Here is a 19,383-nt window from a genome sequence, read left to right as displayed (position 1 = left end):
AATGTTCATTTCTTCAGAAAATTCTACATGAAAAGTGAAGATAAGAAAAGATACCACATGTTGAAATCCACTATGTAATAAAAGAATCTTCCAAGGGAAGAAGAAGAGGAAGATATGGATTATCTTCTTACTCATAACTTCTCCACTCCTCCTTCAGCAATCCTTTTTGTTTAAGGAATGCTCATCAGAAGATTGTGAACCAGAAAATACATAATAAGCAGAAAACAGACATAATTTCTTCTTTATAAATTGCAGACCACCTTCTATCCAAAGGAAGCTTTTTTGGGTTTGTTTTTAAAATAAAGTGGATTGGCATATTTTAACTGCATAACTTTTATAGGTTTATATTCGTTGGAAATGTGGAGAGAAATGCATTTGTTGCAAATGCATTCTTTGTGGAAAGAATGAGGAAAAATTCTGACACTGCAAATTAATCCAATTCTAGCTTTCTGTATAAATAAATTCTAGACAGACAAATTATCATCTCCAAATGTACACAAGTTTCCCAAACTTTGATGACTCACCGTTTTTCCTGATTATTTGGTGTGAGATCAAGTATTTTGGAAAAAATTCTCTCTCTCAGTGCATACCATAGGTGTCTGAAATGCTATGCATACACAAAATTAATACTGTCTCTGAGACAGACATGAATATAGAAAACTAAACTGAGCCCCAGTTATCCCATGCTAGACTGGGTTTCAATCTACAGAAATTTCTGTCACAAGTAAGTAGTCAAGATTATTTCAAGATTTCTAATGGGCAGTGTTGGTCCAAGAAATAAAGCTAGTGAGACATAACAATGCCATAGCTGGAGCTGGCCAGCACACAAGTATTTTCTGAGCTCAGTTTGTAGTGCACTGAATCAAAAGTTTTTGCACTGATTTTAATGAGAGTGTGCTTTGGCACTCAGTTGTCAAAAAAAAACCAAAACCAACACATTTTAAGGTATTCCCCAGTAATTAAAAAAAAAAATCCTTTAGATCCCACATTTGGAAGTTTTAAAATAGTCTAAATTAGTATATCATAGCAGCATTTCAGAATTCAGAAACTCTTATCCTGATAGAATTATGTGACTAAATTCCACATTTCTAAACAATCTATGTTAAGTTCTATTGTTAAATTATTACTTGCAGCTGCCTGAAAATCTCTTATGTCAATATATATACAACAGGACATTCAGAAGAAAGCAGGAATCTAGCTTTACAGCAGCAGTATGAGGTGCATGCCAGTTACTATGTCAGACTGAGTTTAAAAATACCTCTGTGGAGGAAAAAAAATAAAAATCTGTCTCAAACAGCAGCTTTGCAGATCATCCCCACTAAATTCAGGTAAAGTGAAGGATGACACATTGCCTTTTCAAATTAAAGTTTTATTTCGATATTGATAGAAGTTAAAAAACTCACAACTGTCAGGTTTCCTCATCATGGTATTAAATGATAGATCTCCATGCCTTTCTTTTTCTCTCCTTTGGTTAATTACAGGTTTATCAAATTTTATTTAATGAGATGTAATACAGTATTTCTAACAAGGATATAGAATTCCTAGCAAGTCTGATGAGATTTCTTTTTAGTGAAGTTTTGTTTTAGAGCTTACATAGGCAATGAGACGAATAAGGTCATCAGCTAGCTAAATTTCTCCTGATGAAACATTCTTGGTTCTTTTTCAATGACTAGAAGTGACTGCTGTTACAAGCAATATGAGCAAGCAGCCCTGGTACAGAAGTCACTTTCTCAAAGCCTGGAAGTAAAAAAGTGCATTAAATCAATCTGCAACAAGCCTCTCTGGACAGCAATCAGGACATTACTGAAAAAAAAAACCAAAACCCTAACCACAAACCAACAAATAATCCGTATAATTTGGGCTGGAGAAAACTTTACTGTGAAAAGAATGAACTACAAGAGTACAAGAAAGATGAGCTGAGCTGAGCCTGATGTCTAAAACTCCTTTACCACAAAAAGCAAAATTACTGACAAAGACAAATGAAACTCTAAAAGGCTCTTTCAAGGTTCATTTCAAAATTTCCTGATTTCTTGCCTCAAGCAGTTCATATTAGCTACTACCTGAGACATAAAACTCAGCTAGATGGATCATCACCTGGAGACTGCAAAAGTATAAATGCATACCAAGGCAGGGATTTAGAGTTTTGAATAAAGGGTTGGTTTTTTTAAAAAAAATAAAATAAAAAATCACAGCACTGTTAGGTTGCTTGATCTTCTTGGGCAGCAATGGATGGATGCTATCTGAACTGCTATAGACTGTCTCCTTCAACCTTTAGAAACATTTTACTTCTCCTAGACTCATTCAAAACACTGATGCAGAATTAATTCAAGATTTGTACTACAACCCTTCCCAATACACTGGTTTTATTTCAATGGAAAAACTACATTCAGACTAGGAAAGAGAGACAGACAGACAGAAAGACAAGAAAGAAAAAAGTGCATTCTTAAGCCCTTAATAGCCTCATCCTGTAATTCCAAGAATCTCTCATTTGGTTACAAGCCATGTATTAACTCTATCATCAAAAACTCATACAAAATTGCCTTTATCAAGTCAACAAGGATCTCAAAGCATACCCTGGAGACATAGAAGAGACTCAGAAGCAAAATCCTGATAAAACCTGGAGAATAAATAGCAGCACTATGATTAAGGCTCCAGACTACACCTCTATCAGTCAGAAAAATACACCATGCCTAGACTAGGCTCTCAGTATTGATACTTCAGTTCATGAGCATAAAGGTTATCAGAATTTATTCCAATTCATATTTTAAACCACCTGCCAAGTGTAGTGCCTTCAGTACAGAGAAATATGCAGCATGCACATGTAAAGCCATAAGCCAATGCTGCCAAGCTGAACTGGCAGGAATCTTACACATATTTTGCTGTTTTTCTTGTTACAGAAAAGAAAATGTTTGTATTTTTTTCCCCACTTTTTTAGTTTCTTTGAATTTCAAGAAACAAAAGGACATGCAACCTGAAGCTATGAATTTCATGAAGTGGCTCTATTGTCCATAGTAGCCTAAATTAGATGATGGGAATCGTCAATAACAGAACAAGATGGAAGATGAGGAACAGTTTTAAAGATTTCAAAATAAACCAGAAAATCCAGGTACAGTCTCTAAAACTTTTCCTCAGAGCAACATCATTCTAGAATACAAGACTTCTAGCCAGGAGCCCTGCATGCAGACTGAATACTCTAAAGGCTTCTCTGCAATTAAAAGATGGACTAGTTATGTCTACAAGTAAGCAATTTGGAGAAAGAAGAATTGTTCAGAGTTTGGCTATTCAGTGTGGCTAAGCTACAAAAAAAGCGCCGCATATGGTAACAATAAGGCAGTACAAAGAGTTCTATGAAAGAAAAATTACAGTCACAGATTTTCAAAAGCATATTTCACAGCTGAAAAATAATTGCCGAGATACTTTTTAGTTTTATAGTTTATGCAAGAAATCTGACAGGCAGTTTCTTGTGGTGCAGATGCATTTTTGAGTATCTGAGCATTATGACTGTTCTTTTTGCTGAAATATATATGTAAAAAAAAACATGAGAAAGACCTGGGCAGATCTAAGTTGAAATGAACTCTTCTAACAGACTGTAGGCAAACATTCTTCAGTATATCATGGCCAACACTGCACACATCACATACATAGTAAAAAGAGGGCCAAGTATGATAGTGAACCCCAAACTGAAGCACCTTTGTTGTCTTCATACATCAGGTTAGCAAGATTATTTCTGGGCAGACACTATTTTTCTCCTTGTAGCCTATACATATGACCAGCATCTGCAACATTTATACAGTCATATGTATGACTATACAAATGTTGCAAACATTATGACAAATTACTGCAAAGGGAAACTACTGTTGACCTCAGGAAGAGTAAGAGTAACATAGTTCAAGTTATAGAAAAGAATGGAGTCATGCAGACTCTGTTTTGCTTTGGTTGATTTTAAACAGTTTATTTACCTCTCACTAATATCGTTTACTGTAGACTAAAACTCCGAATATGAATATCTAACTGATACTCAGATACTACTTCTTCAGAAAAAAAAAAAAAAAAAAAAAAAAAAAAAAAAAAAAAAACCGCTGTTAAAAAATGAACTGTATTGAAATTGTGATCTTAAAGTGCTTACCCCTACATGTTTCACCCATCCATAAAAACAGTCTTGTGAGGGGTTGCAGAACTACATGTTTCCATAAAAATACTTCATTATGCTACTGAATTCCAGCATAACTTAACAAGTACTTGAACATGGGGAACATACACACAGACCAGAGAAATGTCCTACATTCTACCTAAAAGTTATTGTTTCTTCTGAAGAAATTGAAACTCCTGTATCCATAAATAGAAAGCACATGGATAATTCATCAACGCCAACATTACTGTGTGAATATATTTGATGTGGTTGGTGCCATGTTGATGAGAAAACAATAAACTGTGAAAAATGTCACTTCTCAAAAATTAGCTGGCTAGCATTCAGCGGGAGATAGATTGTTGTAACAGCTGTGGCATGACGACTTTGATGAATTAGATTTTTGTTCTCCTAGAATAATTCTGAAGAATCTGTCTCCTCACACCACCATAGAAGTGAATCCATTTGCTCACTGAAGCCCTACTAAAGAACAATCTTCCTTGTTACCTGCGTTTTGATGGCTTCACAGAATAAAATGAAAAATCCATATCACTTCTTTCAGTCAATCTCTTTTTTTGGTTTCTATAAATCTTCTTTCTTCAGGGGGAATGAGGTCCATTAAAGGAAAATAAAAATACAGTCTTTTGGTAAAAACAGTATCATAGAGGACAAACCTTGAGAGGCCAATTTTTGACCTTCCCTCAGTGGAACCATCAGCTTTGGAAGACTAGCAAAACTGAGGAGCAGGTACATAAATTGAATTTTGCTCTATTAGGATAGAGGAATCTGACCATCACGCTCCTTTTATCTGCCTATAGAGACACATATTTTGAATGGGGCTCCAAGGGAATTAACAAAAAATTACAGCTGCCATAGAGATACTTCCCTTTACAGCAAAGGAGATCAGAGTGGATACATCTCCATAAAAGAAAAGAGCACAGTTACAAAGGGTTTAAAAGAGAACAAAACTAAAAGCCAAGGTACTGAAGTGTTTACAAACAGATAAAAACCCCAATCTCTTTTGACTGTGGTAGAAAGCTTTGTCTGAAAGCTTTTTTCTGAAGACTTTCAGGATAACCAAAATGCTAATGTTCATACCTAGTCCTAGTCCATAGATGCAGTATTTCCATCTGGGATACAACATAAGAAAAAAAACTTGTGCAGATGCACTGCATTAAAAGTTAAACTCCAAAGCAGGTGCTTTCAGCTATGTGCTGCCATATGTGCTCAAATACTGGAATATAAAATTCTGCACATGAAAGCCCATCAAGATACCTCTGTCATGTACCTACCAGATTTAAAAGGCACAAATACACACGTAACTAGTTTAAAGACAATACTACTGTCTGAAACACACTATAACCGAAAAAAATTGTTAAAAGTGGATGGTGCTACACACAGCTCTGTTCCCTCCAAAATAACTTGGAAACAGTAAAATCTCAAAAATCAAAAATCATTATGGAAAAATTATATGAAGCACACTTTGAAGTATTATACCATTCCAGGAAATAAAGCAGAATTCAGGGCTTCACTACCTTTTCCATGCTTTCTTCCTGAAATGTTTCCCCATAAAGTTTTTAATGATGCATCACCTGTTCTATTTCCCGAATCTAACATGGAAAGAGGGATGTAACAATAAAAGATTTTGTATTTTAATAATGGATTATTTCTAGTCCTTGAAGAAAAAATTTTCAGCTAAGTCTTGCTATGATCAGAACCAAAATTTGGTTTCCAGAAGGGACATCTATTACTGTAACTATGAAAACAAAATCATTATAAATCAAATTAAGTTCTCAGACAAGACATACAGCATCTTTATTTGCAAGTCTGTGCTTTTACTAGTTATATTAACTAGGGAGCTGAACACTACCTGTTTTATTGCCTTAATGTCCCGCCCCATCAACCTCAGTCCTAATGACCTTTCAGGAACACTGGACACTGTAATTTAAACCTGATGTGTAACATTTTGAAGTTCATGACAAAGGTGAAAGTAGCAGGTTGACCCACTCACAGGAGTGCAGGGGATGAGGAAGAGAAGCAAGAGAAGTTGTGTGTTCTTTATATTGTAAGCTCAGCTGTAACTTGTGCCTGGAAGATGACAATGAACAGTGTCTGGATAGGACATAATGCTTGAGATAGGATAACCTTTCTATTGGTGCCGGTATTTTTATAAGAGATTGTTGGGAAACTTAAGAACTTTATCCTTTTCAGTATTTCACTCAAGAGTAAACATCAAAGGGGTTAAAAGAGGGGGGAAATACTGAGTTTTACATTAAAAAAAAATCCAAAAGTGTTATGCTTGAAAGAGCATAGATGCAACACCATATTGGCTGCCAAAAGATTTGAGGGACCTGGAAACCATATTGCTGGGTAAGGAGATGGAGCAAAAGACAGAAGAAGAAATGAAACAGTCAGGAATGAGTCGATACAATAAAGCAGCCATGAAGAGAAAAGCCTGGAGTCCTATTTTTACCAGCTAGATGGAATGTCTAAAGGGAATTTGTAACTGCCTTGACAGTGGTTACTGAGATGATGCTGAAATAATATTGTCATTTTAATTCTGAACCTCAGCAGCAATACTGCTTCAAACTATTTCTGCAGTCCATTCTTTTTTTGTACGTGAAAGGATGTATGCAGGCCCAACTTATAAACAACTTCTCCTGATAATTCCTTTATGGCAAATTCCATTTATATATTTTTGAAACTTATGTGAAAAGAAGCAGAATTTCTTTCTTTCTTTTTTTTTTTTTTACATAGAATAACAGCTCATCTCTACAAAACCATCTTATTAAGCTGGTGACTGTTTTCCCCCTCAAGCTCTTTAGGAAAAGTTACTACATTTCTCCATACTCATATCTATTTTTTGAAGCCTGCCTATCTAGAAACAAATTCTGAGATTTTTCTGCTTTGATTCTGAAATCCCCTTTTAACTCCAAGTAGAGCCAGCATCTCATTGCACAGTCAGAAAGATGTCTTTCCTTCTTCCTTGACAACTGCTGCACAAACAGAAACAAGCAAACTCAACCAACTAAACGTTAAACCAAGGAAACAAGTTACTGAAATCAGATAGACCTACAGTATAGAACATGGGCTACCCCCTCCAGCCAAGAAAACTTGCAAATCCAAATATCTCATACATGCGCCTTTCTGAGCCATACTCCAGCAAATCATACACTCCTCTCACCTGCTGTCTGATTTCAATCAAATTATTCAAGTTAAATTGAAGTTCACCAGAGCTGAAGAGATTAATCCAAAGACACAATATAGTTCAGTGAAACAGCTTTTAAAATCCTAAAGGATTTACCAATCTTGTTACTTCATTCATTCTCAGAATCTCTAGACTATTCTTTTAAGTTTTGTGGATCCACACATGAATACATCCAAATAAAACATTTTCCTGACTTTCTTCTGACATAACACGTTTTCAAGATTATAAAAGGATTTTTTCAGAAGTTGGTGACAGCATGAAGAACAAGAACGTGTTTCTTTGCACTCCCATCTAGGGAGAACCAATTTCTATGTGATGGCAATACCAGATTACACTTTACATACCCTAAGGGCAGAGACCCAAAATGAGAGATCTCCTCTCATATGCAGAGTGGATTGGAAAAAAATAGGATAATTGATCCTCACAGCTGGAAGTGGAAACATTGAGGTCATTTTCTCTTCAGAGACTGGCTAATCAGTCAGACTACCTGAATGAAAACCACAGGCCTCACTCAGGAGGAGTATTCCTATCAAAAAAAAGGAACCTACACTTGCACTTTCACAATGACTAGGAATGCAAATGCTGAACTGCTGTATGTTACTCTTGGTGCTTTGGGAGCACTTTCTTTCAACCTTCAGTCTCACCTATAGAAAACTGTACCATTGTTAACACCACTCTGTGAAACTAAGTGCAAGTGGCAAACTAAGATCATTCAAACTGCTGGAAGCCAAAACCTGAATATAAATGTCTAAAATTACTGAACTTAAATCTTAATTTGAATGTAAGCCTTAAAGTCCAGTACAGCGATACAACTTCTGTTTCACAAAAATCTTTACACTGAGAAATAAGGAACTTCCTTAGCACCCACCATTTGTCTCCTAATTTTTTTCTCCGCATAGGTCCCAATTCCACTTTGCCCTCTCATACTAAGTAGTACTTTTGGGGGGATTGCTTCTCTAAGTAAATGCTGTTCAGCATGAACAAAACTAGAAGAATCTACCCTTACCTTTGCCTACCTTAGTTGCAATTGATCTGGTAAAATGGGGAACTTACAGACAGAATAGTGTGACTTTTAACAACTTTGAAATTTTTCCTGGTTTTACCTCACCTGGTAAGAATTCTAGCCTCCCAAGCAGAAGCAATCAGCAATTTATTTTGATTAGAATATCACGTGGCAGCAAGAAATTAATTTCTACATTAAAAACTTAATATTCCTTTCAACTGATGAGTGCTCATGCGCATGATTGTTTTTCATCATGCTCCTTTTGTGAGGCAAAGCAGCAAAGGGTTAAATTCCTCTCATTTATACTCAGAATAGCAACTGTGAATGTGTACAAAACAATCCAAAAAGAATTCTTAACTCAATGGTGCTCTGTTAGATTATCAGTACTGTGCAGATCCTAATATTAGCAAAAATAATAAATGTTAATTGCTTTACCTTAAGCCAAAGGGCGGGGGGGTAGAGAAAAGAACCATTTTGTGAGGGTGATTTATGATCTGTATCCTACACAGTCACGAAAAAAACTTCCAATTGACATTCCACACTGCTTGTATAAATCTTTCCTACCAGACAAGTATGTTTGTTTTCAGAAACTACTTTAACTAGTCTTGATTTTGATATGCACACATGTAGCTGAGAAAAAGAAAACAAGGGCAGCCCACACTAGTATTTTCCTTCTGATGCAAGATGCACATTAAATGTGCCCATCCCAAAGATCCCCAGGAATGGAGGAAATGTACTTTAAGGCTTCGTTCTACCTGCTAACTTCTGGCATTAAAGACACCCAAAAACATAGAGGGGAGAACCTTATTAGATTGATGAACACTAGCCAAATAATTTCTGGTATAATTACCAGATGATGCTAAGCAGTGTGAGGCCCACTACAGGCATATGAAAGAACTTTTTGACTCCCAGTAGGGAAAAAGTTCCTCATTCAGCTTTATAAGAACCACCAGTTCAGGTGCCTGCCTGCTCCAGGTGTTCTCCTTCTCATATCACCTCTCTCATAAATGGGAACTGAAGGCTGACTGCAGGGTAAGCAGGCATGCAAACAGCCTTCCAGAAAACACTTCTACCCTGCACTTTCTGAAATCACAGAATCCAACCACCTAGTCTACTGATTTCAGAACAACTTATTCAATGAAATTTTATACCCTTTGACCTCAGCTAGGATTAACAATGCACTTAAACTCCCACATCAAAATATTAATCTGGGAGCTGTATGGGTAGTAAAGTTTTACCTATCTTTCAGATACATTCTAAGTCCAAATGAAAAATCCAGTGTAAAAGAAAATGACACATCATGTTTGCAACCCTCCTTCAGGGTGAAGGAATTGATGACTTAAGAATTTTTATAGGATGATTTGAGATTTCCCTTCCCATTTGTGACAGATATAAAAAGTAATTAAATGCAGGATTTCTACTGTAAGTGATTTAACATTTTCTTTAAATCTGAAAATTTGTTGTGAGAAAGTGACAGTTCAGGCAAATTGTAAGAAGCATTTTTAACTATCACTGGTTACTCTACATCCATGTGCAATGGTCAACCACAAACTGAGAAATGAGGCTTAGAATTACAATTCCTTTGGAACATAAAATTTTGCTCCAATGCAGTTTGTTTCATAAATAAAGCCATTTCTGTTACACCAGAGAGTCACATCGTGCATTGTGAGGAAATGACTGAGAAATTCCAAGTGGCATGCCCAACAAAAGGCAAGTATAAATGATCTTAGGTACAGTTCAAGCATTAATTATGCCTGCCAAAACATAAATGTGAAAATCAGAACTTCAACCTTCTTCATGCCACCTGCTTAGTTGCCAAGTTGAACTCAGTGGAGTAGCCTAGAGAGACCAGAAATTTATGTATGCTGTCAAATAAATGACAAACCAGCTTAATACTTTTCTCTACCTACACATGCTTTATTATGAAAGAGTGTAATTTTTAAAGCTGCAGAGGAAAATACTGAAAAAAAACATTTAATTGTTAAATGACACCTATCCTATCTATCTGCCATCAGCTATGATTCTGGATTTATTTGATAGATATATGGGGTTGTATAATTTTGAACTGACATCAGCTGTGAATCTAAACTAGACTGCTTCACAGTAGCCTACAGTATCCTAGCATTATGTGGAAAGTAGTTATATGAAATAAGCAAAAAAGGTCTAAGGACTTCATTTATACTCATTCTGAGTAGTCACTCATTTTCTGTTGAATCTAAACCACTGCTATCAGTTGGTAACTTTTTGGAACAATGGGCAAGGAGTACATGGTTGCAAATATAGAAATCTGTAAACCCAGTAAACTTTTGTGATGAAATGCTGAACAACTATATCTCTTCAAAGAAAGCAGAGGATTCTCCCTTCTTCCTGAGATCAAGCAAGTAGTTTGAGGCAGATAGATCAACTGAAAACCTCATTTCTCCCAAGCCAATCACCTCTGCCAGGACTAAAACCAAGGATAAAGTATATAGAACTGAGAAAACACACATTAAAATCACAGTACAAAGAGGCTTTTGAGATTCCAGATGTTTTGAATTTTCTGTGTATTTAAAAAAAAAATCAAAACAACCAACCAACCTGAAATAGTTATCAATATTTCACTACAAAACCTGAAATTTATTGCAAAAGTTTTGCTGGTATACGCTTAAGATGTTACTTTGGTCAAATGCCAAAAATAAAAAGTGGTCTGTGAAGACACCTGCTGAGAAAAAGAAATGCTGTAGAGTGGGAAACATCTACAGGATCACCAAGCCAAATCCTCAGGGTAAGGTCAGGAACTGACACAGCCACTCCTTGAGCTTAGACATTTATATTTGACTACAACTGTGAAAAAGGGAAGATCTGACCAGCTACTGGAAATACCACAGCTGTTGCAGTAATGCTCAGTATTGCCATAGGCTGTGCTTAGTCACAGATGAAAAATTCTAAATCTTTTCTCATTTATTCTCTTTTGATTATTCCAGTTATGTTCATTTTACAGTAAATGAGCTGCCATAATATCTGAGATTGAAAAACTTACATTTGAATGGGATTAATTTTACATACATACACAAACACTGCTACTTACTACACATTTGCCTATACAGACCCAGTCTCTAACTGGAGACCCAGCAGAAGATGAAATATGAAGCACCTCCAAAGACAAAACAAAACAGCATGACAATAATGGATCTCTACAGCACCATAAAATGGCATTTCTGCCTTCTCGGGCTTATGTTATGCTGCACATCCATTTCACTCCTTCTCTTTCCCCCAACAAGAAGAAAACCCCCAAGCAAACTAACAACAAGGCCTTGTAAGAACACCATTTATGTGGTGGAGTCGAGCTCTTACAAGTTAGGTAACACCAGAACTAAAATTGTCTTTGCAGCCTCGATTTGCACTGTATATGTAAGCATCATGACACTGTGAATATGTGATTATACACCGTTATGTTTCAAAACAGCTGCTTAATTCAGGTCACTGGCTGGACCTGCTTTAGACATATGCCATGGTCACATATTAGAGGCTGGTGTCCATAGGATCAATTTGGAAAGAAAGGAAGCAGAAGACTGCAGGAAGAGAATATATGATCTGATAGAGATGACAGTTATGGTTAGACTCTATAATCTTACAGGTTGTTTCCAACCTAAATGATTCTATGATTCAATAAAATGCCGCCTTCTTGTTTCTCACAACAATAGTTTTCATATTCTTCCACAGCAGGCCTATTTCTTCAAACTCAAACCCCTCACAGCCCTTCTCTGTTCTACATGGAATTCTCTTTGCCTTTAGTAATACAGGAACAGAAAGAGAGGTGAGGGGGAATCAGAGCCTTCTAACAGAAACCTGAGATTCTTTACAAATTGGGGTAACAACTTGTCTTACGATATATTGGGACCATTTTTATGTGTGCAAAAACCATGTGTGATAAAGATATTTTCTAAGACAGAAGGAATTATAACAGGCTAAAGAATAATTGAAATCCTCTATCTGTAATCCTAAACTTTGCCAGTTTATCTTCACCCTTCAGAGGTAAATAAGTCTTTTGAGAGCTAGGAAAATTTTAAATTAAATGACAGGCGAAATTTCAAAGACCTACATTTCAGGTTGGAGCAAGGGATGATATTTTGCACTTACAGGAGAACAATCTCCAAGTTAGACACATCCTTTTCTGCAAGAGAGGAATCTGTCTACATTTCTTGATGAAACAAGGATGTTAGGAGAAATGGGATTTAACAAGGCACATGGTCACCTGGAGCGGCCGTAACCCTCCACAGCTCCTAAAAGTCTTGCAAATGCATCAGGTGCTCTGCAGACTGACATCATGGAAATATGTAGGAGAAATTTCCCCCATCCTCTAAGAGTAATGCTATATGGGCTTCTTCATGTTCTGACACTTTATTCTGAAGATAGTGCAACTTCACGATCATATATGTAACAACTTCCAGGATGATTTTCTTGGATACTGAGCTTGATCTGTATCCCAACTTAGAAAAGAGGTGGGAAAAACAGTAAATAACTTCTACCCATTCAACCAGCTTATAAGATTATTTTTCCCCTGCAGAGCACTATATGGCTTGTGTAGGTGGCCTTTTCACTGCATTCACAAGGTGCTGAAGTTTTTTGTGGTTGTTTTTCTGTTGGGTTTTATATTTTCCAAGTTCTAGTATTATTTCTGAAGTGACATTGTCATAAGAAAACCCCTGTAACAAATGCTTGTGTTCTCATTCTCTAATGTTTATTTAGGAAGATGCGATAGCCTATTTCAATTTTAAACTTAAGCTGAAAGAGTTACAACTCTGAATTTGGTCACTGTCTGTGAGGAAAAAAAGGAGCTGTACCAGTGTATACTTTTTATAGTATTCATGGTGCCTTACATAATAACCAATTAATCATGGCCTTATAAAACTTTAATAACTGCAGTACTCATGAGCAGTAAGTCCAGCTTATTTTCTTGACTTTTGATACCGTATCTTCCTGGGAATTTTTACTGGTATTATTATTTCCTAGGGCACCTTTAAAATTAGAATGAACACAGACAACAAAAACTTAAGTCTTGGAGAAAACAGCCACTAGCTTTTGTAAGATTGCAATGTTTTGATTTGGCCTATTGAGCAGAGAGCTTTTTACGTTATATGTGGCAGATAAACCTCACTATCTTCACAGAATATCCTATAAAAGACACTAAAAATTAAAGCAATAATGTTTCTACAGGAGTTAAATAGGACTCTAGAGAAATAACTTTAAACACTAATAGCCTTTTCATAAAGTTCTACAGGACTGCATAAGTACTTTTAAAGTGTAACGCACTTGCTGTTACATATTTCCCATTCAAATCAAGAGGATATGGCTGTAACTGAAAAGATCGAAACAGCCAGCCAAGCAGTGACTTTGAAGAACCAAAGCCAAATTCTATTCCCAGTCATTTTCAAGCAGGAAGAAGTGCTCAACCAGTGCTAAGCACTACTGAAGGCACATATTTGCCTGTGCCTGCATAGAAATGCATTCAGACTAAAGTTTGCCCATAACAATGCCATTATTAGACGCAGCAATTTCAATAACATGGCTTCCCAGAACCTTTATTGTCTTCAGATCCCATGACAAATCTTTTCAAGAAAGCTTCTGGACCAGGACAAAGGACTGGGCCTTCAGGCTCTAAAGAAAACTGTATTTTCAAACTGTCCCCATGAAGACTTCAAAATATGGGTGAGCCCATCACTAATACATTCGCTCATTTTCTCAACTTACAGTTTAGGCCAAGAAGTTAAATGTATGAAGCTTTTGTGTTTTGCACAACATAAACTTTACCTTGTGTGTTAAGCTCATTAACTGGAATGAGGAACACCAAAGATATGTAATCTACACAGAAGTCATGACCTAAGAGTGTAAGGGCTGGTTTGTTGTCACTGTGGGTTTACTTTTAAATCCAAATCTTTGTATACAGAGGTCACAGATGGATGCTGACCAAAAAAGGTTTTTTACCAAGCTTTTCACTCCATCTTCTCCTCCACACACTTGCGCACTCACCTACACAGATTAAGCACTCCAAGTGAAACTGGAATGTGCACTCTGAAAGCTGATAATGATTTCAGTGTATCCAAGCGCGTTTCTTGATACTGATGATGGATTCCTCACCAGCTGACTTTCAACTACTTGTAACAGTAAAGACAGACATCGGATGATTCATTGCTAACATTTCTCAGAAAACTCTGCAACTCAGAAGATGCCCACAGAACAGCATTGGAACGGGCCGCATAAAAAGAAGCGTTACCAGCAGGTCAAGAGAGGTGATTCCCTCTACTCTGCTCTCCTGAGACCCCACCTGGAGTACTATGTCCAGCTCTGGGGCCTCAGTATAACAAGGACATGGACCTGTTAGAGCATGTCCTGAGAAGGGCCACAAAAATGATCAGGGGCTGGAGCATTTCTGCTATGGAGACAGTCTGGGAGAGTTGGGGTTGTTCAGCCTTGAGAAGAGAAGGCTCTGGGGAGACCTTATTGAGGCCTTTCAATATAAAAAGGGGGCTTATAAGAAAGGTGGAGATTATTTATTTTTTTTTTACCAAGGCCTGTAGTCACAGGACAAGGGGCAATGATTTTAACCTAAAAGAAGATAGGTTTAGATCAGACATAAGGAAGAAACTTTTACGATGAGGGTGGTAAGACACTGGAACAGGTTGCCCAGAGATGTTGTGGATGCCCCATTCCTGGAGGTGTTCAAGGCCAGGTTGGATGGGGCTTTGAACAACCTGGTCTAGGGAAAGATGTTCCTGCCCATGGCAAGGGGTTGGACTAGATGATCTATAAAGGTCTTTACCAACCCAAACCATTCTGAGATTCTATGATTCTGTGAAACTGTCCTCTACCTGAAGGTGTTCAAGGTATGTAATTTATATTTACCAACAGAAATATTTTTAAAACTTACTGAAAAATTAGGCATCTTTTGTCTGAAATACATAAGCAAATCTGTATGGGAGGGCCCTCAAAGCTATATTATCGAGTGCTTTAAGCAAGATCATTATCATACTTTAATAGTCACCATGCTGTACGTATCTATTCGCTCTGAAATGCATCCACTTTGTTTCTAATACACACATGACAGTAGGCATACACTTCTTTGCTTCAGTGGTACACTGCAGTCAGCTTTCCTGACTACTTGAAAGAAATATATTATTAATAGATTTTAGAATGATGCATTATTTCATATATTTTTTTTCAGGCAATAAATCCTAGACATATGAATGAAACTGACAGAAAAATAAGTCACATCCATTATCAGAAAATTACTCTGTGACAGACAATGCAGCCAACTGCTAGGACCTCTGTAATAGCATTTTACTTTGTTCAAAATGCATCAAATGAAGCAGTCAAGAGAAACAGGACAGAATTAAAAGAAAGGACTTAGAGGTTCTATATGGCAACTGTACAGCCTTCTAATATGGAAAATTGAAATGCATCATCTTGCTAAAAATTTTTTTAAATTAGAGTAAAAAATTGATTTTTTTAGGCAAAAATGCAGAAACAACACAAAATATGTACAATGTCGAACAATCAGTGCACTACATTTATGCATTGTAAATACTCAGGTTCTTTTCAAAAACTTCTCAAAGGCTTGTTTTATTTTGTTTTTAAAAAAAGTCCTACATTTTCTAGACATTGGAGAAACAGGGAAAAAAAAAGTATTTTTGACAATAATAAAGGAAAATCAAAATACAACAATATAGTTTTAAAGTAATATACACTATCATAAATATATGATGAGTTACCGGATAGCCATTTCGCCCTGGTAGACCCTGGTTGAATGAGATGAAATGGTATGACACACATTAACAACACAATCATGACACATGACATAACAAACATGCAGAGTACATTACTGGCAAATTATAATTTGCATATTGATTATTATTCAGTAGGTGATGATTTTACAAACCCATAAATATGAAATAGGTACTACATGGTGAAGAAATGAAACTTTGGCAATGAAAATTGTATGCTTTAATTTAAATAAACTCTAATTAAAAGGGTACTGGCTACTTCTGATGCTCGCTGAAATTTCTTTTGTGATTAAGAGAATTATCCATGTAGACTGAAGAGCAATATGTGGTTAAAAGAACAAAAGTTTTAGTGCTTAAGCAGTAAAGTATTACATACATAGGCTACCACTAGAACAGAGGTGCCAAAGAAGAAATTTGAGAATGTTATAACAGATCATAAAAAAAAAATTTGAAAGCCCCAGCCTTTAACTGTGACACGTGACACTCAGTAGTCATGTAGAAGGAAAATAAACAGAGCACTGCAGTAGCCTTTGAAAATATACCATACAACTAATTCCATGCAGTGCTATGTGGAATATACAGATATTTGCTATTTTAAATTAAAACAATTACCACAGTCTCCAAGGTGAAAACAATAACTAATTTCACAATAGTTGCCCCTAGTCAGACTATGTCTATGAAAATAAATGAATTAGGAACAGAAATTATGTTTTTAAATGCTTAGTAGCAACTTAAACCCTTACTGACTGTCAGCAAAATGAAGTCTTTTAAATTTCAAGTATGAAACTTGGAATTTTAAGTCAGATACCTCTTAAAATTATTCAGGTTTGGGAACTATTTCAAGTTTGTGTTAATACTGCAACAACTGAGACTTTTTTTTTTTTTTTTTAAATGGACCTATACAAAAATGGGGAGCTGAAGTCGATGACATTCATAATGAGGCACATAGTGAACTCTTGCCACGTTGCATTGCTACAGGAAAATCACTTGTATCATGGTTTATGGTTGCTCTTTGTGTTTCAGGAGAGAACTGCAAAAGAAATTGGGGAAGCCAGTGTTTCTTTCAAATAGACGGGGCTATTATGAATTAAGCTTGGCTTTTTGATAGCTTTTTAAAGAAATTTGCCACTATGAACTGCTGAGGACACAGTCAAAATCTTTTAAGTTTAAGTACTGTCACTGCTCAGTATCTACAGTTTACAGTAAGGTCACAGCAGAAATTTAACATATTAATTCACTATTCTCAAACATGCATGTAGCATAGAATAGACAGATAATGTGGTCCTGAAAATATTGTGGAAATACTATTACCTATCAAAGAAAAAAAAATAGTTATGTCTGCAAACACTGTAAAGGAAATACTGTCTTAATGGTGACTTTTACAGCATATGATGCACATGGATGGCATGACAAACACAAATGTTTGAGATATATGTGTTTAGTCTTGTTCTTCAAGTCAGACTTTTGACCTAGCCTGGCACTATAGGACAAAGCAAACAAAAAACAACCAACCAAAAAACCCAACCAAAAACCAAAATAACCATAAAACCCCAGAAGAGAGAAACTGTGTTCTTACAAACAGGGCTAGCCCAAGATTCAACCAATTTACTAGACTGAATAGTGTTATTTAATATTAATTTTACACAGGCACTTACTGGCTTTGGTAGCAATTAAACTACAATGACCTGGACAGCCTAAACACATCCGAAGAACAAGGAGCCTGTACCCCAAGACTCTGTGATAACTGCAGAGGAAGTTACTACCCAGCAGAAGGCAGAGTGACCAAGTCTGGACTTCTAATAGCATACTCACACAGTTTTATATTGCAGTAAAATATCTGTTATCAAGTCATAAGCAAAATGAACATAACATACTTACGGGGAATTGTGATCCAGACTGCTATCTGGAGCGCTGAATATAAAGCTTTATTGTTTCAGAGACTTTTCTTAAGGAACTTTCTGATTAAATTATTCACCTCCAAGATAATTAGTGAGTGTTTACACTGTGTAACTATAAATATCAAAATTCCCTCTTGATGGTACATGAACATTTTATCACGGTGATAACTTAACAGGATCTAACAGATTTCTCCCTGATTCTGGAAGAACAAGCAATGTATCACTGTACTTACAGGAGGTCCTGTGGGTTGGGGGAGAGGGAAAGAGGGTAAAAAAAAAAAGAGAAAAAAAGAATATGTAAGCTTACGAAGTTATTAAAGAAAGACACATATGTATGAAGCCAAGCACAAGGCCTCAGGATTGTAAGTGATCAATGCTGCTAATACACCAAACACATTTTCCCATTCAAGTGCTTTTTAGCTTTGGTTGTGCTTTGCAACTTGTAAATATGACTAATACCTAAATGCATGCGCTTACCTTACAAATTCTTCAATTACAGTCATGCAATCTCACACAAGTTGATTTGCCATCCATTTCCATGCAATTTCATGCCAGTCCAAAAATACCAGCACGTATTACAATTAATTTTGTCAGACTCCACATAAAGCATACGTAACCACATCACCAGTTTCAATTAGCCACGCAGTTGGCATGTGGTCACAGCTTGGCTGCAAAACTGCACAAAGTACCCTTGGCATTTAACCTTGGCATATCGTCAAGACATACATGTACCAGCATCTTCCAGCCTTCCAGCTTTGCCTATGAGGGGAGGTTTCAGTGGCCACCTGACAGTGCTGAACTTTCTTTTCATCACCTTCCTTTCTCAAGGCACACATATAAAATGCTCCCCATTAAAATGTCACACTTCATGAAGTGATATTTGCACATTTTTTCAATTATTTAGATTCAAAGACTTTTGTATAGCGGTTCTTGGAAACATTATCAAAGGGCCACAAATCAAATCTACTATTTCAGTCTTATTAAGTTGAGCAGCTGCAGCTCCCAAATCAATGGCATTTCATTAAGCTTTTATGCCTCTCTCTAATTTCTGAATAAAGTGAAGTGCAAAAGGAGTATAAAACAGCAGCAGCTGTACTTCAAGATGGCTTTTAATATTGACAGCCTTTTGGTTTTAACAATGCAATTTTATTGTTCAGTAAGTGAGGTAATATTTTTATCTGGGTAAACATTCTTAACCAGCATTTTAAGGTGCAGGTCTGTTTTTAAATGAGAGAGATCAATTTCCTTTATTAATAGTTTAATATGTGTTTATTTGAGACATAAAATGAATCAACAAGCATCCTGCAAAGTAATTGCCAGGATCATTTGTAAGACAATCTTCAAGCATATAATTTCCTTCTATATACCATAGCATTTTTCTCTGAAGT

At 36.3% G+C, this 19,383-nt stretch overlaps 1 protein-coding gene across 2 annotated transcripts in view; it reads right to left on the bottom strand.

Moving 5' to 3' along the window:
* Positions 1-16,193, bottom strand: part of COL25A1 (collagen type XXV alpha 1 chain) — a 152,697-nt gene extending 136,504 nt beyond the window's left edge. The window contains exon 1 of one of the 2 annotated variants that reach the window (XM_026848061.1): positions 16,086-16,193. The gene's annotated coding sequence lies outside the window, so the exon portion shown is untranslated. The remainder of the gene's footprint in view (positions 1-16,085) is intronic. The other variant, XM_026848062.1, reaches the window with a different exon arrangement.
* Positions 16,194-19,383: the final 3,190 nt, after the last annotated feature.

Source organism: Athene cunicularia (genome assembly GCF_003259725.1).
Source record: "Athene cunicularia isolate RWA chromosome 4 unlocalized genomic scaffold, athCun1 chr4_part2, whole genome shotgun sequence".
NCBI lineage: Eukaryota > Metazoa > Chordata > Aves > Strigiformes > Strigidae > Athene > Athene cunicularia.
The sequence above is the reverse complement of the archived record's forward strand: the minus strand, read 5'-3'. Positions and strand labels throughout refer to the sequence as shown.